Below are 18,645 nucleotides of genomic sequence, written 5' to 3'. Positions count from 1 at the left end.
ACTCCCACATCAGGCTTTCCTTGAGGAGCCTGCTTCTCCCTTTTCCTTGTCTCTGCTTTTCTCTGTGTGTCTCTCATGAATAAATAAAATCTTAAAAAAGCCATTCCCGTTCTATATACTATGTAATTACTATTATGTCCATATAGTCCATAAATCAGTACTTTACCTTCCCTATTCTTTACTCCTCTATGTGAATCATAAATTGTGATTTTACTGAATTCTAGGAGTGTCACCATTGCACATGTCATCAGCAATGAGATGATTATTGCCAGTTACTAGTTGTCCAATTCCCAAGTTTCATCTTGTGGATCTGTTTTTTTTTTTTTTTTTTAAAGATTTTATGTATTTATTCATAAGAGACACACAGAAAGAGGCAGAGACACAGGCAGAGGAAGAAGCAGGCTCCATGCAGGGAGCTGGACGCAGGACTCGATCCTGGGTCTCCAGGACCACACTCTGGGCTGAAGGCGGCGCTAAACTGCTAAACTACCCGGGCTGCCTTGGATCTGCTTTTAACACCTGCACCCCGATGTTTATAGCAGCAATGTCCACAATAGCCAAACTGTGGAAGGAGCCTCGGTGTCCATCGAAAGATGAATGGATAAAGAAGATGTGGTCTATGTATACAATAGAATATTCCTCAGTCATTAGAAATGACAAATACCCACCATTTGCTTCAATGTGGATGGAACTGGAGGGTATTATGCTGAGTGAAGTAAGTCAATTGGAGAAGGACAAACATTATATGGTCTCATTCATTTGGGGAATATAAAAAATAGTGAAAGGGAATAAAGGGGAAAGGAGAAAAAATGAGTGGGGAATATCAGAAAGGGAGACAGAACATGAAAGACTCCGAACTCTGGGAAACGAACTAGGGGTGATGGAAGGGGAGGTGGGCGGGGGGTGGGAGGGACTGGGTGATGGGTACTGAGGTGGGCACTTGATGGGATGAGCATTGGGTGTTATTCTATATGTTGGCAAATTGAACACCAATAAAAAATAAATTCATTAAAAAAAAAAAAATAAAGCCAGCTCTGGGGCAGCCCGGGTGGCTCAGCGGTTTAGTGCCTTGCGTTTGGTCCAGGGCGTGATCCTGGAGTCCCAGGATCGAGTCCCACATCAGGCTCCCTGCATAGAGCCTGCTTCTCCCTCTGCCTGTGTCTTTGCCCCTCTCTCTGTCTCTGTCTCTCATAAATAAATAAATAAATAAATAAATAAGTAAGTAAGTAAGTAAGTAAGTAAGTAAATAAATAACAAAGCCAGAAATAAATAAATAAATAAATAAATAAATAAATAAATAAATAAATAAATAAATAATAACAAAGCCAGTTCTGGTACAGATGATCTCAGTGTTCTTCTCAGAGCCTGAGATAAAGATGAGAATGCAGTAGTGTATTTTGAGAAATCCGAAGGTTACAGGAGTAAGGGACAGGGAAAGGTGAAACAGGGAAGTCCAGGGGAGGGAGGAAAGTCAGTACAAGTATATTACCAAGTTGATTATGCCTGAACATCTGGGATTTAATCCCACTGAGACCCAGTGAAAAACTGTGTGGAATATACCTGCAAATGACTACCTAGAGGGTAGGAGAGATTATGTTGAACATACTGCTAGATTATACACATGTGAGTGTGAGGTGAGTTTTGTCAGTAGTTGTATGCAGTCAGTGCAGAATGTGAGAGTTCTGTGCTGTTAGGTTATAACCGTTCAGAAGCTCCTTGTCCCAGCAAAAACTGGAGGGAAAAATGGACTGAAAAGATACGAGATGGGTCATAAGAGGGGTAAAATATACAAGAGCCTTCCCTTTTTTGTTTTATAGTATATTCTTTATATTAGTATATTATTTTTTATATGAATGAAGTATTTTTGGTATCTGAAGTTACTAATCTTTCATTTCTCAAAATTCTTATGTCTATTCTGAGGGGGTGGGCTATATGTGTGTGTGTCTATTTTAGCCTTACCTCTGCCATTTTATTAGTTTTCTCCAAATGTTTGCTCATCTTTGGTTATCCATTCATATTTAAGAATGAAGCAATAGAATGATTCCACCAGAGAAGAGGCACCAAGTAACTGATCACTCTAGTGCTACTATGATGGCTGTTTGAACAGATTGGTGATATACAGAGATGGTTACATGGGGGCCTAACAAAATGACTCCCTTTAACCACTACTGTGCTAGCTACCACTCATACAAAGAATCTAAAGAATCTAGCCTGCTAGTGTGTCTATTCTGATTATACATTTGAGATCAGTGAGGCTACAGACTTCTTCAGCCCCATCTTTGAGGCTGGACTTCTATATAGCTGCCATTTCATAAACTTCATTTTGAAATTACTCATCTGAGGGGCACCTGGGTAGCTCATCCATTAAGCATTTGCCTTTGACTCCCATCATGATCCCAGGTCCTGAGATCTAGCCCCATCAGGCTCCCTGCCCATCTAGGAGTCTGCTTCTCCATCTGCCTCTCTTCTCCCCCCTGCTTTTGCCTATTTTCTTTCTCTCTCTCTCTCTCTCTCTCTCTCGCTGTGCACAAGCTCTCAAGTAAATAGAATTTTTAACAATGAAAGAAATCCTAAATATGTAGTTAAAAATATGAGAAAAAACGTAGTATATTTGAATTACTTATCCTTTGATAAACATTCCATATATGGAATATGGAAGTTAAAACTCTTAGTTACACAATTCCTGACTTAATGGACCCAGCTTCCTGCATTATTATTAAGTTCATAATCATTTGATTTTTGTCTTCCACCTTTATGGTGCTTACATAATTCTGATTGTAAGCAATATATTTGAAATAAACAATACTAGTACAGGGATTATAAAGATGAAAAAATTACATCAGTTCTGTCATTCTGTGTAACCACTTGGAGTTTTGTGTTTAAGTTTTTTGGACTTTTTAGACATTTGAAAGCTGCTAGAATCAGTCTTGAAGAAACACATGGATAGTACTGCAATTTTTAGAATTTATAACGGGATTTTTGTGACTCTGCTAAATGTATCTTTATGTTTACATCTTTTCTAACTATAAGTATTATATTGCTTTATATGAAGCCTTTCAGAATTAAAAGTAATGAGAGAATTCTTGATCACCTGTGATTGGACATAGGTTTATGTATCTGGCTATATGGTCTATGGATTGCAAAGATCAACTTTGACAAGGTCATTATCTTATTTGTAGAAGTTACTTCATTAAACAAGTAAATTCAAATTCAGCTTGGGTAGTACACACAGAGTTGTGCTTCAGGCTAATGTGTATGTGTAGGGTTTCTCTCCTCAGTCCCCTCCCCTACCTGACTTTTTCTAAGAAGATATTAATGCAATTGAAGAACATTAATACATTACTTTTTTCTTTGTACTTTGCTATTTATTTTTTACTTTTTAGTGACATAATTATATATTCCAAGTTTAATAAAAATATTCATTGTTTCCTTTCTGGATATTATCATTAGTTTTATTAGTGATTATTGCTAAAAGTAATCTTTGTTGTATAGAAGAATGCTATAAAAATCTCCATATAATCAAAAGTGCTAAGTGTGCCTCATTTCCATCCATTTATTTTTTTTTTTAAAGATTTTATTTATTTATTCATGGGAGAAACAGAGACAGAGAGAGAGGAGAGAGAGAGAGAGAGAGAGAGAGAGAGAGATTGGCAGAGACACAGGCAGAGGGAGAAGCAGGCTCCATGCAGGGAGCCTGACGTGGGACTCGATCCCAGTTCTCCAGGACCACGCCCTGAGCTGAAGGTGGTGCTAAACCACTGAGCCACCCGGGCTACCCCATCCAACTGTTTAAATACATCTCTTGTCAGGCAGAAGACCTGCTCTTAACTTGGTTTCTTTTTTCTTTTTGTGATTCACTTTGTAAGTTGTGTTCTAAGTCTAAAGGCTCTAAGGGGATCCCTGGGTGGCTCAGTGGTTGCCTTTGGCCCAGGGCGTGATCCTGGAGTCCTGGGATTGAGTCCCACATTGGGCTCCCTGCATGGAGCCTGCTTCTCCCTTTGCCTGTATTTCTGCCTCTATCTCTCTCTCTGTGTCTCTCATGAATAAATAAATAAAAAATCTTAAAAAGAAAAAAAAAAGACTCTATTGCCAGTATTTGAAGGAAAGCTTTGGAGACCTTTTTGCTATTTAAATACTTTGTTATGCATGGACTTCAAAAATTGTTACAGTATTTGGCTCTTTATGCCATCTGCAATTTATATTTCTATGTGATGTGAGAAAAGAATTAATAAAAGGTTACATAAGTTTCTGTTTTTTTTTTAAATATACTTATTCATGAGAGACAGAGAGAGAGAGTCAGAGACACAGGCAGAGGGAGAAGCAGGCTCCCTGTGAGGAGACCGATGTGGGAATCATTCCCAGGATCCTGAGATCATGACTTGAGCCAAAGCCAGACGCTCAACCACTGAGCCACCCAGGCGTCCCTAAGTTTCTGTATTGATATCCTCAGTATCCCAGGTATTAAAGGAGTTAGAAATATTTGACTTGACAAGGTAAGGCCAAAAAATGGGAGATCTTATTGGAGGGGGAGGGAAATCTAACACTATAATCCATAGGGATTGGACTAAAATCTCACTGGGCCCCACCTATCATTATTACTCTGCTTTTTTTGGTGTCTTCCTATCCAGTTATAAAGAGTTGTTCAATAAAATGAGAACAGGAATTCAGACATCCAAAGCTTTGGGGGGGAAATATCTTTAGTCCTTTTAACCAGAGATTTCAGTGGTTGCATAGGTTTAGGTAGGAAGCCAGTTAGAACCACTTAGAATTCCTGTAACAAAGAAAATTTACAGGAAAGAATATTTTTGTGTGAACTACAAACACAAGGACTTGCTTAAACACTGTGTTAAGGGACTTGACCAAACTTTAACTTCTCTTCCATTTGTACTTAGGTCATGGTTTGTGTCCTTAAAAATGTCCCCACCTTCCACGTTGAATCTTTGCTCAAGAAAATGTGATCCTGACAACAACACATACATTGTCTAACTCATCTTGCCATGCCATTTTCAGTAATTTTCTACTTACTCTGTGATTTTCTGTGATTTTCCATTTCCACATAGCCGCCCAGGATCTTTTTTGTTCTTTATCTGCCATCCCTTAAAAACATCAGTCACCTTTGTCTTAGTTGGAGTTGAACTCAGTTTATACTGTGATCTCCCCTGCTGCAGTGATATGAATAAAAACTGTCCATTTGAGGATCCCTGGGTGGCGCAGCGGTTTGGCGCCTGCCTTTGGCCCAGGGCGCGATCCTGGAGACCCGGGATTGAGTCCCACGTCGGGCTCCCGGTGCATGGAGCCTGCTTCTCCCTCTGCCTATGTCTCTGCCTCTCTCTCTCTCTGTATGACTATCATAAAAAAAAAAAAAAAAACAACTGTCCATTTTTAACAGGTGTTCAGCTGTGTTTTTCTTTGTCAGGGACACATGTATTCTATTTGATTGATTTTACATATACAGATGTTTTCTGAAAATGTGTAATAAAAACAATCAGGCTTCTTAAGTCAAAGACTAAAGCTCTACTGAGTTTTTTTCAGTTATGAAATTATATCAGTAAAGTAGAACTGTTTGAGGATTTATAAAATTAGAATTATAAGTAGAATGTAATCCATCTTTATAGGTACCATGCTCTCTTTGGTTTGATGAACAGAATTGAAGACTCTCAAGAAGAATATTGAAGGAAGTAGTCAAAAAATATATAGGGTTATTTCCCTCTTAGGGTAGAATGGATTAACTAACAACATGGTTAGCCAAGAGTAAACATATTGGGTGAGGTACAGGTCTTATATGGAGGAGAGTCTGTCACAACTTGATCCACAGTGGTTGAATTAAATGAAGTGATCTTACTTATGCTTACTAGCTTACTATGCCTACTATGTCTCAAAAGTCTATTCCCCTTCTTTTCTTGAACTTTTGACAACAAAACAACATTTTATGACGAGGAAAGTAACAATTGCCACAGAGGCCAATAAGAGGCCAGTCACATCCAAAGAGTGGTATTGGAACCAGGTGAGGTTGTAAGAAGCTGGGCCTAGGTGCTTGGCTCCTTTGTGATGAATGGCAAACTCAATCCAGAAGACTGCTTGATCCAGAGGCTTTGTAAGCTGATTATGATGAACGATTGATAACCACATGGCATTCTTTATAGCTGAAGGGAAATCAAATAATTTGTAGAACTAGAAAAAATACATAAGTGAAATTTTCATGTGGATGATAAAAAGGAGTGCCACATAACACTAGAAGAAAAATGTTATTTTTCTTAGAGGCAATTACAGAAATCTTTATGGACTGGAATTTGTTGGATATCTAGGACTTGAAGCTGTAAAGAAAAAAAAGATGGGAGATGACAAGTATTTCTAGCTTAGAAAGTAGAATGATTTAAGTCCCAAAGGCAAAAACAAAAAACATCTTGACACACAAGTTTTGAATTATCCAGTAAGGAATTATTAATAGATCCAATAAGCAGGTTGCAAAATACTATCATAATCCAGAGATAGGAGACAAATCCATAATGAGGTTCAGGGATGTGTCCAGGCAGAGCTGATCCGGAGCTGGTATTGACCGTATAGCAGTAAATCAGTGATTACCAGTGTGGAAGTGGATTGTGTTCGTTTGTCTTGACTCCGACACCTTGTCTGCTTTTTTTTTTTTTTTTTTTTAAATCATTTCTGTTCTTCAGTTTTTCACTTTTGAGTGGATAGGAATGGTATCTTATCTGATTATTTTGAGGAATAATGTATTGACAGGAGTTCCTGTCATTTGTAGACTCTGTGTTTGGTGTTGTGGCTTTTCTTGTTAGTATTGTCATTTTAGAATTTGGAAAGTGTTCAACATTTCACTTGCGGGCATTGCCAATTGCATTTGTTTCTACTGTTGAAATGATTATGGACTACAACAGACAAGGAAGAGAAGGGTGAATAAAGAGAGAGGGCTTACAAACTAAATCATGAAGCGCTATAGTCCAGCACTGTAGCAATAACCATGGAGGTAACCTTTGTCCCTGTCCTGTGAAAACCATGGTGACAGCACTGGGTTTTTGAAAGGAGGGAAGTAATCCTGAAACATATTTGTAAAAGTTACTTAATGTCTACAAAGAATTGGGTACAGTGTGTACCAATATAATAACATTCACTATTTAACAGCTAATAAGTTTTCATTTTTGAGCACAGCTTAACCTTGTTAAAAATTTAAAAATGTAGAAAGACATCGATTTTAGAAAGATGTGCTTTCACATAAAATTACCAAATGAAAACTACAGTCCTTGGAAAAACAAAATATGTGCTTCTCATGTACTTATTTAGAATGAATAATAGTTGGGCTAAATTAAAATTAACATTGCTTTTGAAATGCAAATGTTCACTATGATAATATAACCAAATAATCTCAAAATTTATTATTTATTTTAAAGATTTTACCTATTTATTCATGAGAGACAGAGAGTGGCAGAGACAGAAAGAGAGGGAGAAGCAGATTCCTCACAGGGAGCCTGATGCAGGACTCAATCCCTGGATCCAAATCATGCCCTGAGCCAAAGGCAGATGCTCAACTGCTGAGCTACTCAGGCATCTCTAATCTCAGTTTTATTTCTAAAGTCATGAAACAAAAAGGGGAAAATATATATACATAACTATGTTAATAATAGGAAGAGTATAGCAAATTAATGTATATCCTCAAATACTTTGGAAATGAAATATTTCTGGTCCAGATAATTTGGCTTTTAAATAGGAATATTCCAATATATCTCTTCCAAGTTATTTGCTTTTTGATTTTACAGTTCTAGCAAATAAAACAAGAATAACCAAAATTACTAAGACTATAACTGCATTTATAAGTAGTATTCACAGGGACGCCTGGGTGGCTCAGCAGTTGAGCATCTGTCTTTAGCTCAGGGTGTGATCTTGGGTCCAGGGATCTAGTCCCACATTGGGCTCCCTGTGAGAAGCCTGCTTCTTCTTCTGCCTCTCTCTCTGTGTCTCTCATGAATAAATAAATAAAATCTTTAAAAAAAGTAGTATTCACATAGTTTTAATTGGATAAATTTGAAAGTTGTAGTTCTTTATCAGCAATGGGATCAAAATATTAGCATAGAAAATTTGGAAGTGTTTGATGGGAATTTGAGATTGATAATGTCATACTGGTTTACAGAAATAAACCACTTTAGAAGAGTTTAAGACAGTTGAGTTCTCATGTTGAAAGTCATAATTGTGCAGATTAGTACTGTTATAACATTCATGGTTCCTTCAACTTAATTCTCAGTGCTTCCTTTTAATCTTTCTGTTAACCATTTTTCTGATTCATTTTATTAAGTCAAAATTTCTCTACTATCCTTAAGCATCTTACAAACTTTTCCTGTGAAACCACTGGTAAAAACTTACTCTGACACAATGTAATTGATGGCTGTCTTCAAAGCATTGATCAAATCTAACTCAATTTAATTGTTTTCGTATCAGGACTCATTGCTGCCTGCCTGGCTTTCATATGAGCATCTCTCTAGAAATAATATCTAGTAAAAATAAAAAAAAAAGTTGTACCAGTGAAGGATCATTAATGAGTGTCCTCAATGCATTGAGCAAATCTGTACTTGACATTATGTTCAAGTTCAAACCAACAGCTGATCCCTTGGCCTTCATATAAAGGATGTTATCAGGTTGACCCTCAAAGAAAGAAATGCCCACTGTAGGGGATACTGTGATAGATGGCCTCATAGAAGCTGTTGGTTCCACCATGAGTTATAAAAGCTTTGGTTTTTGGATGACATAGGATTGAGTGAATTTCACTAAAATTATTAATTATACGTCTTTGAAATGAGAAATGAGCCTTATAATGCACTGAATTCAGAGGCAGTATTTTAGATAACCTTATACATGTGAAACTGCATTTAAATTGCTTTCAGAACTCAGAGCAAGAATCATATAAGTCTGCTAGGAGGTAGATGTGACATGTCACAAGATTGGCAGGTGAACAAACTGAAAGAACATTTTGGATAAAAATATGAGCAAAGGTGGGGGCATGTTAGAAACATTGTCAAAAAAATAGTGAAGTCATTGAGTTTGATTATGAAGGGTGTCAGGGCGGCAGGAAGGGTGATGATGGTGGTGGTACTGGAAACAGGAAGAAAAAGCTACATTTAATCATAAAATGTATTATTAATGAAAAACATTATAGATTTTTTCCTATAGGAAATGGAGAATCACTGGCAATAAAAGAGTTATTTTTCAATAGTGTTTGAAGTACCTCTGCATGTAGGAGAAAAATAAGTATAAGGAGATACTTAAAAGACAGCCAAAAAAAAAAAAAAAAGACAGCAACAATTTAGGATGTTAATGAAAAATTCATCTATGAGAAGTAATTACACCCAAAATAAAAATATTTTTGATTCTGGCCATAAGGAGTGTGACTGTGTAATAAAATGCCAACTCATATTGTTTTCTTGTTTTTCCTAGGACTGGAAATAATACAAAGAACTTAAGTTTTATTTTTTAGTATTTCAATAATACTCAATAAATTTGTTTTTTGTTGAGCTGTCACTCTGCCCAGGGGTTATCAGCTGTTACTCATGTTTTCAGTATTTGTTCTCCTAAGTCATACCAAGAAAGTCATTCAGGGGGACTCACTTATACAACCGAGTATTGGGTCCTGAGGTTTCTGGTTTCTTCACATCAAATCTCCATAGAACCTTTTAGGTAAAGAAAATACTTATTCTATGAGTTGAACTTCAAAGTTACAGCATGTTAGAATTCTAGAGAGATTTAAAGATATCTAATTAAATGCCTTCCATATGACAGATGAGGAAATGAAGACAGGAGCTTTTAGGTAATGAGAACCAATAAAACACTGATGTAATAGAAATGCTTATATAACATGTACATGTTTTTCATGTTCAGTCAGGTATAGAATAAAGTCATGGCATTTCACACATCATGGCATAGAAAATCATAGTGGCATAGATGACAAATTCAAACATTAAAGAAATTATTAGGCAGTCATGATTGTAGTGCAGAAAACAGTGGCAAATTAATCTACACATTTGTTTTGCTTATTATTAACCTCTATTTCTTTTTGACTTATAGAAGGGAATTTACTTATATCTACTTGTTTCTCAAGGTCTGACATTGAAGATTTACATCTTTTGATGTTCAAAAGGCTAATTATGCAGTCAGTTGCTTGTGAGAAATATTTGTTTCCTTATAATTTATTAATAATTTTGCTTAGTATCTCTTAGATTATAAATTGTTAAACACTACCTCCAAGAAAAATTTCAGTTGATAATTTTTGACATGAACCCAGAATAGTATCACTATTGCTAGGTTTGGGAATTCTTTTGATTTAGAAAGAATTTGTTGGTAATTCATAAATAACAATGTGGCTGTTGGAAAAAATTCCAGAATAGGAATGCTAAAATTTATTCAGCTTTTAACACTTCAAAAATAAGGCATAAAGCATTGACAGGGATGCCTGGGTGGCTCAGTGGTTTAGAGCCTGCCTTTGGCCCAGGGCCTGATCCTGGAGACTTGGGATCGAGTCCCACATCAGGCTCCCTGCATGGAGCCTGCTTCTCCCTCTGCCTGTGTCTCTGCCTCTCTCTGTGTCTCTCATGAATAAATAAATAAATAAAAGTTTAAAAAAAAAAAAAAAAAAGCATTGACAGTACTGATTAATATAATTTATTTATATGCCAGTACCAAAATAAAGTGCCAATTTTGGAATTCCCTAGCAATCTGCATAAACAGGATTATGATTTATTAGTGTTTAACATCTTTTGTTACATAGATGTTAAGTAACTTCCGATTTTCGGCAAAAAATTAACATCGGTGATTAGGTGAAGATGCTATCAGATAGGAAAAAGATATTTTATACATTAGTAAAACTAATACATTTTATGGAGGAGGCATCTGAATGCTTTTCATGCCAGTCTTCCTTCTGCTTGACTCCTTTTATTCCCTTCTTGAATCAGTAGTAGTTAATCTGATTGATTAGAAGCAGAGTCCATTTGAAGCCAGATTTTATAATGCATAGGGTTCTCCTTAGCACAGGACCCATCTCCACCCTTTATTTTTATCTTCCTATCTCAGACTTTGGTAGGGCCCGGCCAACTGGAGCAGACCAATTTTTCTTTTTATAAATCATTGTGGCTGGCTTGGGCACCTGGACACAGTTTGGTGAGCTCTGGCCATCCTTTTCTAAATAGCACCCTGAAAAGACACTGAATGGGCATATCCAAAGTTTAGGGAAAATAAAAGAGGCCAGGATTACATGGGAAGTGCAAAAACTGCATGACACATTCAGATTTTTATCAATATTGCTTAATATTGTGCTGGTACAGCTACTGTTAAAGTTTAACTTTTCCCTGATAACATCTATAGTGTGTACAGTGCCTTCAGGAATCCTTCATTGAAAAGGAGCAAATGACAAGGCAAAATTCGGTGATTTTTGTATCTGCTCACAATATACCACTATCATACCAAAATTTCATACTACCCCCTTTATATATGTATATCTAAGGATATATATCACAGTTTAATGTCAAAGTTATTGTCAATAAAAGACACCCTCTCTACTACTTTAGCATCTACTGTGTATGTTTAGGTTTTTTTTTTTTTTAATTTTTTATTTATTTATGATAGTCACAGAGAGAGAGAGAGGCAGAGACACAGGCAGAGGGAGAAGCAGGCTCCATGCACCGGGAGCCTGATGTGGGATTCGATCCTGGGTCTCCAGGTTCGCGCCCTGGGCCAAAGGCAGGCGCTAAACTGCTGAGCCACCCAGGGATCCCCATGTTTAGGTTTTCAAACTGATATCTGAGGGGCACCTGCGTGGCTTAGCGGTTGAGCATCTGGCTTCAGCTCAGGGCATGATCACAGGATCCAGGATCTAGTCCCTCATCAGGCTCCCTCTGGGTAGCCTGCTTTTCTCTCTGTGTGTCTCATGAGTAAATAAATCCCCACCCCCATCCCCCAAAAAACCCCTGATATTTGAGATAAATTGTATAGTTTACCTTTCTTGTAGGAATTGTTTGTAATCAAAACTTTGTTACAGAGTTTGACTCATTAAGTAGTTCACAAAAGGTGCTTTCTCTACCTTTTGTGGAATCTGGGCAAGGGCTGATGCAATCACATTAGCTCTTTGTTCTGTCCCGTTAAGGACCGACCACTGACCCCGGAGTAAAAACCACAATACCATTTTGTCCAGAACTCTGGGCAAACTCTTCAGTTTCTTTTGAAGAAAGAATTTGTTCTATCATGAAAGAGGAACAGCAAAGCAAACACTATCGAAAGGATTACTATAAACAAATTGAGAAAATCAAATATAGTCAGGAATTAAAGTAGCATCTGTGTTTTTAAAATTGAAAATTGTATAATATATATAAATGTTACCATCTTGTACGTAAGTATACAGTTCAGTAATGGAAATATATTCATTGTGCAATCAATCTTCAGAACTTTTTTATCTTCTAAAATTAGAAGCCTATGCTTATTAAAAGAATTCTCTATTTTCCTTTTCCCCAGCGCTAGGCAGTTATCATTCTACTTTCTGTTTCTTTAAGTTTGACAAGTCTAGAAACCTCTTGTAAGTTGAATTGTATAGTATTTATCTTTTTGTGACTCATTTCACTCACAACAGCTTCTTCCATGTTGTGACGTGTTGAATTTCTTTCCTTTTAAAGACAAATATTCCATTGTTTGTATATACCACATTTTGTTTATTAACTGTTGGTGGCCTCTTGGGTTGCTTTGGCCTCTTGGCACTTGTTAATACGCTATTGTGAGCATGAGTCTGCAAATATCTCTTCTGTATCCTGATTTCAGTTATTTTGGATATATACCCAGAAGTGGAATGGGGTGGAGGGATCATGTGGTAATTCTGTTTTAACTTCTTCAGGCAACTCCTTACTGTTCTCAGTAATGGCTGTTTTTTAACAGACCTAAGTCCTCAGGTTCTTGAGAAAGAGATATGTGCACGAGGTCAATTTATTATCTATCTTTGTACAAATGAGTGTGTGTGTGTAAGCAAGAAATGAAATAGAACCTGTGTACAATAGTGAGGGGGAGATAGATACTTTTAGACAATAATAGACAATATATGTAGATTCTTGGAAGCAGGCCACACAGCAAGATCTTTTTTTTTTTTTTTTTTTTTTTTTTTTTTTTTTTTTTTTTAGCAAGATCTTAACTGACCTTTAATTCTTTATTGTTACAGTTCTACTAAATCATTTGTGTTTATTCTAGACAGATTTTCTGGAGAATTATTTTAGTCATTAGTATTTCACTTCCCTGACTTATGAGCACTAAGAAAAGGTTACTTATGATTAAAGTAACTTTATCATTATCTCAGCCCTAGAGTCCTTTATTCCTTACTTAAACTTTGTCAAAATTTCCCAAACGCTCTCCATAAATTACTAATTGCTGACATTGAGGAGGGTGATTTGTACTTTGGAATTTCTGTGAAATCATCCTACAAGTCTTCTTTGTAACCCAGAGATATACTTGTGTAGTTGCATATTTGAGCGACAATATTACTGGGTTTGTTTACATACGATGCCCTTTTGCCCTGAAATCATATTGTAAAATTGATGTCTCATTAGGATGTGCTCTGTGTAACTGGCAGTGAGGGTGGGGCCCTGGTCATCACCACAATGAGTGCCCTGGGGAGCACTTGCACCACAGTGGCAGAGGTACAGCAGGGTTTTCTTAAGCAGGGATGTGGTCACCCTCCTGAGTAGCTCAGTTCAAAGTATATAAAACTCCTGCTGAGGATATGTTTGCCTGGAATTGTTTCAGAATCATTCTGTCTTGTCCCTGATCCATGCCAATTAAAAAAAATTATTGCTTTCTATGCTAGAATAATTCCACATTGTTCAGTGTACTTTCCTACCAAAGGGGAAGAAAAATGTAGAGGAGCAACAGTTTCCTGGGTATTCAGTCAAAGCCAACCTACCTACCTACCTTCCTTCCTTCCTTCCTTCGTTCCTTCCTTTCCTTCCTTCCTCCCTCCCTCCCTCCCTCTCTCCCTCCCTCCCTCCCTTCCTCCCTCCCTAATCCCTCAAACATAATGATCTAGTTTTCCATTATAAAAACTATACGTACTTTATCATCCTAATCATTGTCATAAAACCTCTTTTCAAAATCATTTTTACAGAGAAAGGAAATAGTTTTAAACCTCAGTGGTCCAGTAGACTATAGAGCATTTTGAAGACTATAGAGCATTCTTCAAAAGAATAGTTCCACCCTGATGGCATTAATTTTAATATGAAAATACTGAGCTTTCCTGTGTCTCATATAGTGCATCCTGGTAGTGTGTGTGATTCCAGTGACCTGTGGCAACAGTTAAGATGACCTATTTTCAGTGTTTTGTTTGTTTGTTTGTTTGTTTCATTACCCTAAAACTTCTTCATCCATGCTGTGGAAGATGGTTCCCTATAGTAGTATAGTAATATATTCTCTGCAGATTAGTCACTGATATGAACTAGTTGCTCTCATTCCCTGACATTCTTATGAAAATAAGCTTATTGCAAGATAATTTGCAAAAATATAAAAAATTGCAAAAAAAGAAATAAGATTCACTCATGCTATCTGGGAATATGCCTGGTTTAAAATTTGTATGCTTTATTTTTTAAAAGTTGAAATATATATAACATGCAACTTAAGGTACACAACATGTTGACTTGATACACTTATATATTGTAGTATGATTGCCATTGTAATTATAGCACCTCTATCATGTCTCATAATTATTTCCTTTTTTTGTGTTAGGATAATTAAGATCTAGTCTCTTAGCAAGTGGGGGGATTATAATACATTATTTTTATATTCACTACACTGTGCATCAGTTCTCTAAGACTTATTACTGCTAGTTGCAAGTTTGTACCCTTGAACAGTATCTTTCCTACTTTCCCACTTGCCAGGGTGGTTAGCCCCTGATAACTATCATAACCATTCTGTTTTTATGAGTTTGGCCTATTTAGATTCCACATACAAGTGATCATATAGTATTCATTTTTCTCTCTTTTTGAAAGGATAAACAAAATTGACAAACCTTTAGATAAACCAAGAAAAAAGACTCCAAACAAATTAGAAATGAGAGAGGAGACATTATAATTGATAATACGGAAGTGCATAGGATCATAAAAGACTACTATGAACAATTATATGCCAACAAGTTAGATAACCAAGAACAAATAGATAAAGTCCTAGAAAAACAGAACAGACCAACACTGAATAATGAAGAAACAGAAACCTGAACAGACTGATAATGAGTAAAGAGATTGGATCAGTAATCAAAAGCTTCCCAACACAGAAATTCCCCAAGAACAGACAGCTTCACTGGTGAATTCTACCAAACATATAAAGAAAAATTAATTCCAGTCCTTCTCAAATTCTTCCAAAAACCTGAAGAGGAGGGAATACTTCCAAAATCATTCTCTGAGGCCAGCATTACTTGATACTAAAGCCAAATAAGGACACAAGAAAGAAATCAATATCCTTGATGAATATAGATACAAAAATTCTCAACACAGTATTAGCAAACTGAATTTAAGACCACATTAAAAAGATTAAACACCATAACCAAGTGGGAGTTTTCCTGGGATGAGAAAATAGTTCAACTTGGAAATCAGTAATAGTGATACATCACATTAATAGAATGAAAGATAAAAATAACATGATCCTCTCAATAGAGGCAAAAAAGGATTCGACAGAATATAGTATCTTTTCATTAAAAAAAACCTTAATGTACTAGATATAGAAGGAACACACCTCAGCACAATAAAGGTTATATATGGCAAACCGATAATTGACATTATATTGTGAAAATTTGAAAGCATTTCCTCTAAGATCAGGAAGATAAGTATGCTACTCTTGATACTCTTATTCAGTATAGTACTACAAGTCCTAACTAGAGCAACTAGATAAGAAATAAAAGGCATCCAACTGGAAAAAAGTCCCTATCAAAATGTCAATGACAGGGGCACCAGGGTGGCTCAGTTGGTTAAGGGTCATATTCTTGATTTTGGCTCAGGTCATGATCTCAGGGTTATGAAATGGAGCCCTAAGTTGGGTTCTGTGCTGAGCATGGAGCCTGCTTACCAGCCTTTCCCTCTCTCTCCCCCTCTTCCCCCCACTCATGCTCTCTCTCTCTCAAAAAAAAAAAAAAAAAAAAGTCAATGACCTTCTTCAAAGAAGTAGAACAAACAGTCCTAAAACTGACATGCAACCACAAAAGACTACAAATAGGCAAAGCAACCCTCAGAAAGAACAAAGCCAAAGTCATCACACTCCCTGATTTTAAACTGCATTACAGTGCTATAGTAAATAAAATAGTATGGAACCTGCATAAAAATAGACACATAGACCAGTAGAACAGAATACAAGAGTCCAGGGGCACCTGGGTGGCTCAGTCAGTTGAGTGGCCGGCTCTTGATTTTGGCTCAAGTCATGATCTCGGGGTCCTGGGGTCAAGCCCTGTGTTGGGCTCCACACTCAGCAAGGAGTCTGCTGGAGGATTCTCTATCCCTCTGCCCCTCCCCTACTCATGTGCATGTACATGTATGCTCACTCTCCCTCAAATAAATAAACCTTAAAAAAAATACAAGAGTCCAGAATCAAACTGTATATACTGTCAACTAATATTCAGCAAGGGAACAAGAACACCCAATGGGGAAAGGATGATCTCATCAGTGAATGGTGTTAGGAAAACAGCGTATTAATGCAGAAAAATTAAATTTGATGCTTATATTACACCACTCACAAAAATTAACCCAAATATATCAGAGACTTAAACATGAGATCTGACACCATAACATTCCTAAAAGAAAACAGGGAAGAATCTCCTTGACATTGGCCTTGACAGTGATTTTTTTTTGGACATGAGATTAAAACCACAAATGACAAAAACAAAACTGACAAGTGTGACTACATCAAACTTAATAGCTTTCACACAGCAACAAAATGAAAAAGCAACCTTTAGAATGGGAGACAATTTTTGAAAACCATATAATGGATAAGGGAGTTAATATCAAAAATATATAAGGAACTTGTGCAACTCGATTATAAAAAAATCTGATTAAAAAGTGGGCAGAGGAACTAAATAGACATTTTTCCAAAGAAGACATCAAAATGGCCAACAGGTGCATGAAAAGATGCTCAGCAGCACTAATCATCAGGCAATTGTGAATCTAAATCACAATGAGCTATCACCTCATGCCTATTAGAATAGCTATTATCAGGAAGTGATAAGTATTGGTGAGGATGTGGAGAAAAAAGGGTATCCTTGCACCCTGTACATGAGACTGTAAATTGGATCAGTCACTAATGATAAACAATATGGAGATTCCTCAAAAATTAAAAATAGATCTACCATATAATCCAGCAATGCCACTTCTGGGTGAAAAGAAAGAAAAACAGGATATTGACCAGATATATGCACTACCATATTTGTTGAAATATTATTCCCAAAACCAATGGAAACAGCCTAAGTGCCATTTGTGACCACCTGGATGGATTTCTAGGACATTATGCAAAAACTTGTATATTTTCATTCTAAACTTTATTCCTGTAATTAAATCTACCTTATGACATGTTTTGAAAATTTCAATCCTAATTTGTATTCTTTTTTATCCTACAAGAAAATTGTGATCTATTTATCATTTTGCCCATTTTCAACTAAATCGCATATTACAGCTAATTTAGTGTAATTAAGCATTCTTTGATTAAACCTATTATAATGGTGTGATATACACAAATATAAGTTGTTTAATAATTACATAATTTTGGGTATTTAGATTACTTCCAGTGTTTACTTTTATGAATAATTACCCCAAATAGGTTTTGCACGTCTTGATTATTTTTTCTGTATGTTTTAATGAGTATATTATGAAGTCAAAGCCTATAAAGCATTTTTAAGATTCTTGATGCATTTTGTCAAATGTCTTAATTCTTTAAAAATGGTACAAAAATTTTCTGAGAACTTAATTAATGGAAAAATAAGTAGTTTGGAGAAACCACTTCTTTGTATATTCTTAACAATCACTGACATGGATTCAAATCTTGCTTTTGCAACTTAACAACAGCTACTATTAGTTCTTATTATAATATTTATCCTTCTGAGATTTATCCTTCTCGTCCCTCTCTTCCTCCTCTTTTTCCCCTTCCTATTGAGTTGTTTTCAAAATTGAATGAGGAAATCTTTCAAAAATGAGGTTAGATAACATAGAACTTTCACTAATCTTGTCTCAGTTTTTGAATCTTCTGCAAGTTATAGATAGCTTAAACAATTTTGCAGTCAAAAGGTATATTTTGCTGCTCTATACCCTGTCCCTGGGTCCTAACTCATGGTTTCAACCCTTCATTGCTGGGGCCACTGCTGCTACTCTGAGCTTCACCCCTGAGTCCTAACTCACGACTTTGAACTACCATTACTAGGGCCATGCTGGTGCTTCTCTGCAACTCACCCCCTTGGTCTTGACATATGGCTTTAATGGGCTATTAATGGATATGTGCTACTGCTGCTCTAGGACTCTTTCTGGCACCAGAGTTGGAAATTTGATCTACTATCCTCACGCTGTGCTGCTAAGTGTATCCTGTCTACCTGGGCACAGGCCACTGCTGAACCCTGTCATCTAAGGGCTTGTGCTACTACCATACCCCTGCTGCCCT

At 36.5% G+C, this 18,645-nt stretch overlaps 1 pseudogene; it reads right to left on the bottom strand.

The window, feature by feature from the left end:
* Positions 1-5,883: 5,883 nt before the first annotated feature.
* LOC112923642 (UDP-glucuronosyltransferase 2B31-like) lies at positions 5,884-18,417 on the bottom strand (annotated as a pseudogene).
* Positions 18,418-18,645: the final 228 nt, after the last annotated feature.

Source organism: Vulpes vulpes, chromosome 2 (assembly GCF_048418805.1).
Source record: "Vulpes vulpes isolate BD-2025 chromosome 2, VulVul3, whole genome shotgun sequence".
NCBI lineage: Eukaryota > Metazoa > Chordata > Mammalia > Carnivora > Canidae > Vulpes > Vulpes vulpes.
This window is presented reverse-complemented; position numbering and strand designations above follow the sequence as displayed.